This window comes from Marmota monax, unplaced genomic scaffold (assembly GCF_021218885.2).
Source record: "Marmota monax isolate L192 unplaced genomic scaffold, Marmota_monax_Labrador192_F-V1.1 WCK01_AAM20220418_F8-fsc00155, whole genome shotgun sequence".
Taxonomy (NCBI): domain Eukaryota; kingdom Metazoa; phylum Chordata; class Mammalia; order Rodentia; family Sciuridae; genus Marmota; species Marmota monax.
The window spans coordinates 547,125-554,967 of record NW_026694554.1 but is presented as its reverse complement, the minus strand read 5'-3'; positions in this window follow the sequence as shown (position 1 = coordinate 554,967).

Here is a 7,843-nt window from a genome sequence, read left to right as displayed (position 1 = left end):
ATTTAATTATAAATATTCTAATTTACAATAGTACTGGCATGTTAAAAATATACTTATAGCTGATATTTAGATGAAGTGCTAAATATTAAGTACATTTCTACAATGAATATACCCCACTTGATTGATATACATTATCACATTCTAATAAATTAATTTCACCTTTCACAGGCAATGTAAGAGTTTTGGGTTAATTAGAAATTCAAGTTACATTATGTAATAACTATTATAATTGAAACTGTGGTGAAATTTTTAACTTATGAGGCGATTAATTGTTTTTAGATTTAACATGTAATATAAATATAGTATTTGGGTTCAGTTCAAAAGACTTTAAATGATGTTTTTATTTCAAGATGATGGAAGAGTGGTAGTATGAATGCTACAATGGAGAGAAAAATAAGTTGATACTTCTCCTACTCCCTCATTGTAACTGTACTCACACTGCTCTGTTTTATGTGGAGAATGGATAAATATGCAGGATCAAAAAGAGGAATGTGGTGGGAGAAATATGACATCCTTGAGTGACAGTCTTCTGTTTTTATTTGTTCTAATTAGTTATACATGATAGTAGAATGTATTTTGAAATATTATACACATACAGAGTGTAACTTCTCATTCTTCTGATTGTACATGATATAGAATTACAGGGGTCATGTAATCACATATGCACATAGGATTATAATTTCCAATTCATTCTACAATCTTTCATATTCTATTCTCTCTCCCTTACCTTCATTCCCCTTTGTCTATTTTAAAGTACTTTTATTATTCCCTATACCCCCCTTATTGTGAATTAGCATCCACATATTTGGCCTTTGGTTTTTGGGGATTGGCTTATTTCATGTAGCATGATATTCTCCATTTCCATCATTTACTAGCAAATGCCAAAATTTCATTCTTCTGTAGGGCTGAGTAATATTTAATATTCCATTGTACATATATATGTATGTGTGTGTGTGTGTCACATTTTCTTTATCCATTCATCTGTTGAAAGGCACCTAGGTTGGTTCCACAGTTTCGCTATTGTGAATTGAGCTGCTATAAACATTGATGTGGCTGTGTCACTGCAGTATGCTGATTTTAAGTCTTTTGGGTATAAACCAAGGAATGGGATACCTGAGTCAAATGATGGTTCCATTCCCAAGTTTTCTGAAGAAACTGCATATTGCTTTCCAGAGTGGTTGCCCCAAATTACAGTCACACCAGTAATGGATGAATGTACTTTTTTCCCCAACAAACTTGCCAATATTTATTGTTTTCATTCTTGAAAATTGCCATTCTGATTGTAGTGAAATAAAATCTCAGTGTAGTTATAATTTGTATTTCTCTAATTGTTAGAGATGTTCAACATTTTTTCATATATTTGTTGACCAATCATATTTCTTCTTCTGTGAAGTGTCTGTTCAGTTCCTTAGCCCTTTATTGATTAAGTTCTTTGGGTTTTTTCTTTTTTTTGGACATTGAAAATGTTAAATTATATTTTTATTGATTTGAACTTTTCTGTTTACCTAAAGAGAGTTCTTGAAACTATTTTAATTATTTTTAAACAAAATTTGGAAAATTTAATACCTATTCTTTTTTTAAAATTTGTTCTAATTACTTATATATAATGACAGCAGAATGCATTTCAATTTCTCTGTACACAAATGGAGCATAAATTTTCATTTCATGAATTTCATGACTGCTTTTTGTATTTCTATGAAGAATGTCATTGAAATTTTAATAGGAATTGCATAAAATCTATATAGCACTTCTGATAATATGGACATTTTGACAATGTTAATTCTGCCTATACAAGAGCATGGGAGATCTTTCTATCTTCTAAGGTCTTCTTCAATTTCTTTCTTTAGTATTCTGCAGTTTTCATTGTGAAAGTCTTTCGACTCTTTTGTTAGATTTATTCCCAAATACTTTTTTGAGGCTATTGTAAATGAGGTAGTTTTCCTAATTTCTTTTTCAGTAGATCAATCACAGATGTGTAGGAATGAATTTTATTTATGGGTCTTAATTTTATATCCTCCTACTTTGCTGAATTTGCTTATGAGTTCTAGAAGTTTTCTGATGAAATTTTTTGGATCTTCTAAATATGCAATCATGTCATTGGCAAATATAGATAGTTTGAGTTTGTCTTTTTCTATTTGTACCCCTTTCACTTTAATTTCTTCCTTCTAATTGCTCTGGCTAGAATTTCAAGGATTATGTTGAATAAAAGAGGTGAAAGAAAACATCCTTGTCTTGTTCCAGTTTTTAGGGAAAATGCTTTTACTTTTTCTCCATTTAGAATGATATTGACCTTGAGTTTAGCATAGATAGTTTTTACAATGTTGATGTATGTTCCTACAATTAAGTCTAAATTATTGATTATACCATTAGGTTCTATAGTCTCTTTGTTTAGTTTTTGTTTGGAAGATCTATCCAGTAGTGAGAGAGATGTGTCAGTGTTACCCAGTATTATTGTGTTGTGATCTATTTGATTCTTGAAAATAAGAAGGGTTTGTTTGATGTAAATAGATGCTTCATTGTTGGGGCATAAATATTTACAATTATTATGTCTTGTGGATGTATGATTGCTTTAAACAGTATGAAATGTCCTTCTTTGTCCCTTCTGATTAACTTTGGCTTGAAGTCCACTTTATCTGATGAGGATGGAAACCCCTGCTTGTTTTCATGACCCATGTGAGTGACATGCTTTTATCTCACCCTTTCACCTTCAGTCTGTCAATGTCTTTGCCTATGTATTGAGTCTCTTAGAGACAGCATATTGTTAGGTCTTGTTTTTTAATTCAATCTGCCAGTCTATTTCTTTTGATTTATGTGTTTAGGCCATTAACATTCGAGTTTATTATTGAAATATGATTTGTACTTCCAGTTATTTTGGTTTATTTATGGTGTTTAATTTGTATTAGTTTCTCATTTGGTTGACTATTCCTTTAGTGTAGATACTCCCATTGCTGGTTTTCACTTTTTTTCCCCCTTTCATCTTCATGGAATATTTTGCTGAGAATGTTCTGTACTGCAGGTTTTCAAGTTATGAATTATTTTAACTTTTGTTTATCATAGAAAATGTTTATTTCATCTTAAAATATGAAGCTTAATTTTGCTGGGTAGAAGGTCTAGCTTGAGATATCACCTGAGATCCAAATTTGTTTCCCTCTAAACCTAATCTGACATTTTTTTCTAGCAGCATTTAAAACTTTATACTTATTCTGTATCTAGCAGCATTTAAAATTTTATACTTGTAAGGCATTTTTATGAAAATGTGAGTTTGTGTGCATGTGTTGTAATTTTGTGCATTTGGAATCCTGTAACCTCCTGATTTTGATTTTCCATTTCATTCTTTAGCTTTTGGAAATTTTCTCATATTATTTCATTGAAGAGATTATGCATTCCTTTGGTTTCTATTTCTGTGCCTTTATCTATCCTAATAAATCTTAAATTTGGCCTCTTTGTGTTATCCCTTATTTCTTGGAAGTTCTGTTTATGTTCTGTTAATATCCTCTCTATGGCCAATTTTATTTTCAAGATTATATATTTTGGCTTCATTGCCTGCAGTTCTGTTTTCTGAGTGCTCTAGTCTGTTGGCGATGCCTTACATTATTTTTTTTTAGGAGGAATAAGGTTTTATTTTCTTTGAGAAATATTTCACATATTTAAACAGCAAAGATAGTTTTAAAAAATAATGTATTATACATGTCAGATCACTAAGAAATTTTTAAATATTCTTACCACAAAATGATGCATATTTGAAGTAATGGATATATTGATAAACTTGATTTAATTATTTCATGTTGTATTCATATGTCATAAAATCACTCTGTACCCCATAAATAAGTACAACTATAATATGACAATTTATAATAAAAATAAAAATTTAAAGTAATATAAACCAAAAGAAACAAAGTAAATAATACTTTCTTGATAGCAGGAATGAATCAAATGTAGAATAAGTGTGCAATTCAAATGAAGTTACAAAGATCAAATTTGGTTCTTTGGAAAACTAAAGTCTCAGAAAATATATTAAAAGAAAGCAAATGGATACCTATTGCCAATATCAGAAAGCAAATGAAGTATCACCACATATTCTTAAGACATTAAATGTAATAATGAAAGGATGTTGTGAATAGCATTAGTTCAATACATTTTAAAATATAAGTAGAATGGCAATTTCCTAGAAAATTCAACTTAGCAAATTACAAACAAGAAGGAAATTTATAAATTCTAAGTAGTTCTATTTCTGCTAATAAATTGAATATGTAATTAACCGAGTACTTATCAAAAAATTTTCAGGTACAGGTGCTTTCATTGGTAAATTCTTACAAATATTTAAAGGAGAAATAGCAATAATCTTATACAAACTCCTCCAGAAAAACAAAAACAACAAACGAAACTAGAGAACATGCATATTTTTGTTTTATATGGCCAGAATCCATTAAATTTTTAATTTAGTTTATTGATTCGTACATTTTGAGGATTTCTGCTTGATTTCTTTTCAAAATCTGTATCTCTTTATTGAATTGATCTTTCATCTGAATTTGATCTCATATTTCATTTCTTACATTATCCTTTACCTCATGGGTCAACTTAACTATGTACATTCTAAACTCCTTCTCTGATTTTTCTATGAAATCCACTACAAAATCCACTGATTTTTCTCTGAATCCACTATGGTGTTAATGAATTCAATTATTGGAGCATTCTGTTATTGGATGCTATTATTGGTTTTTTGGGGGGTGATATGTTCCCTTGTTTTTTCATGTTGTTTGTGTGTCTACCCATCTAGCAGTGTGGATGTGAGGCAGTACAGTTTCTACCCTGCAGACTTATAGTGTCCCTGATGGTTTCTAGTATCTTGCCTTTAAGGGGAGAGAAATAATAACAGCAACTAATGCAAACAATATACAGCCTTAAACCAAATAGCTCCCACCTCAACATCTAGAGTTTTGTCATAATGAACAGAAATGATGTGTTCAGTTATTGCCAGCAATAAAAACAGTAAGTTTGCAAAAGGATTTACAATTTCAAATAGTTGACAGAGAACAGAAGTAGGATAGGATGTGATTTTTATGAGGAAGGAGGAGAGAAGTTAGAAGTAAAAAATTATAGGAAGAGTGAAAGAAGAAACAATAGAGATTGGCTCATAGCAGTAGGAAAGTGATAAAAAGAATCAAGGGAAACAGCTAAGTGATATATATATATATATATATATATATATATATATATAATAAAAATTTTAAAATATTTAAAAATTGAAAGAAAAAAGTAAAAATAATACAATACAAAATAAAACTAAAATATACTATTCAGACATTCCAGTCCTGAGTAAACTGATGCATAAAAATAATTGGTTTCCCAACTGGGAGAAATGTGAGAGAAAAAAGGGAAAGGAAAAAAAATCCCAATCAAAATTTGAACAATTGTTTCCACTGGAGATCAAAGATTCTCAGATTCCCTTCTCAGCTCTTACATGGGGTTGTCTGGAGTTTGTGATGCTTTCTCCATCCTCAGGGTGGGTGGTTGCTAGGGTGAGAGAGTTAATCCTGGAGGTGGAACTCCTGAAGGTGGGGTGTAGGCTACGCTCCAGTCTGTTTGCTTAATATCAATTTGTCTGGAGATTTTAAGCCAGCACACCTCCAGTGCCCAGAAATTGCTGGTCCATGTTGGAAGGCTGAACCCTGGGAATCTCTTTCAGGTTCCATTCCGGTGGTGCAGGAGCCTGTTCTTAGCCCACTACATCACCTGCAGACCCCAAAATTCCTGGTCTTTAATTCAGTTTCCAAACTCAATCTCTCCCACCCCTACTTTTGTATTTCCAGTTAGGCACTGCTCTCCCAACTGGTCCTGAAAATAGCCAGATTAGAAGGGGAGGGGGAAGCCAGGTGGGTTTCCACAACTAGTATTCCCCTGTATAAACGTCTTTCTACACTTGATTTTTTTTCCTGGTCACTTAGGCACACTCTCTTTCATGCTGAATATGTTTACCCAGCTTGTTTTTCAAGCCAGACTCTGGTCTGCCAGGAATCAGCTACCCCAGCTGCTGGCCCCTGGACTACTGCTGCTGTCTTTTGTACTCTGCAGGGAGAGATGGTGACTTCTTTCCCATACAAGGATATTGTGTAGTGCAGTTTACTGTTTATTTGGGCAGTGACTCTGATCTCTAAACTCTCCATACCCCAACATGCCTCAGTCCTCCTGAGAATGGGGGTTTGTTTAATTCCCTTTTATTGCTTTACTACATTCATAGACAGACCATTTTGGCTTGTGCCTCCAGTTCCTGCTCTGTGAATTTAGGGTTCTTTATTTTATTTTATTTGATCTGCTGATTCCCTGATTTGTTTTGAGTGTCCAGTATTATATTCCAGTGAAGTCCCCCTTAATTCTTGTTCATTCACCTACCTTGTTGAAAAATTGCCTGTGTGCTTTTCTTGGTTTTGTGCCACGGAGCTGCCAGAGATATGACCTCTATATTCTGCCATCTTCCCAGAACTTCCTTAAGTCTGAATCTTCTTTTAAGAACAACAAGAAAGCCAGGTCTGGTAATCCCAGTAGCTGTAATCCCAGTAATCCTATAATCCCAGCAGTTTAGGAGATTGAGGCAGGAAGATCACAAGTTCACAGCCAGCCTCAGCAAAAACAAGGTGCTAAGCAACTCAGTGAAACCTTGTCTCTAAATGAAATACAAAATAGGGCTAGGGATGTGACTCAGTGGTCAAATGCCCCAGAGTTTCAGCCCCAGTAGCCCCCCCCCCAAAAAAAAAAAAAAACAACTTAGGCACAAGAAACAAGAAAGACTATATTTTATGAAGAAGTTGATGAGGATTTCCAGAATTTGTTAATAATTGGAGGACACAATTATTAAAGTTGATGAGGATTTCCAGAATTTGTTAATAATTGGAGGATGAAAGTATCAGAGGCTAACTCAAGGAAAAGGAAATTACAAACAATAAGAGGATGTACCTTAGGAGAGGATGTATTTAGAACTTTGGTAGATGTTATAGTTTAGAGAAGCAGAAAATCACCATTCTTGGCTACCCATGAGTGCTATGATAGCCATATTTTTCAAACCTTTGTTTTGAACACATAATCTGACAAATGTGCTTGTTATTTAATTGTGGAGAGATATGACAGGATATTTGAAATTCATAGGATTTTTGAAAATCCAGATCACCATAGCTATGGAGGCTATCAGAAAGAGAACATGTAATTTTTACCCATATATATTTTTATATATTTTTTACACATATATGTGACACGTGGGACAGTTGAAAGGACTAGCACAACTGAAGTTTGTAGTGTCTGATGCAAGACTGTGCTTAATTCTCTCAAATATACTTTGTCTGCCTCTAATAAAATTCAGAATTAACTGAAATTTTCAGAGGATTGTAGGATTTGAATGAGAAAATAAAGGAAGAAGGAACAATGTATTTTAAGAGTTAGACTTATTCTATTAGTGTAGTAAATTCAGCATATAGAAAGCAGGACTCAGAAAATGCAGGATGTATGTTGGGAATGATAGAATAGAAGACAGATGAAAATACAACCCAACTAAGAACTTTCCTGATGCTTGACAGTATATTTGCAACCATCTTAATAACTGTTGAGATATTAGATGGATTTTGTTTGATATAGTTCTATATCACTGACCTTACGATCTGTGGTGCAATAATTTATATTATGATCATATTTTAGTAAGGTTTTCAAACAGATCTAAATAATCATAAAATCAGTCAAGTCTCTTATTAATGCCCTCATTTTTCTTTTCTTTCACTCATTTTGTCCATCTTCTTACCTCATTTTATCATATCATAGTCTCTAATCTAATATTGTTATGTCACCTAACCAATGTTTC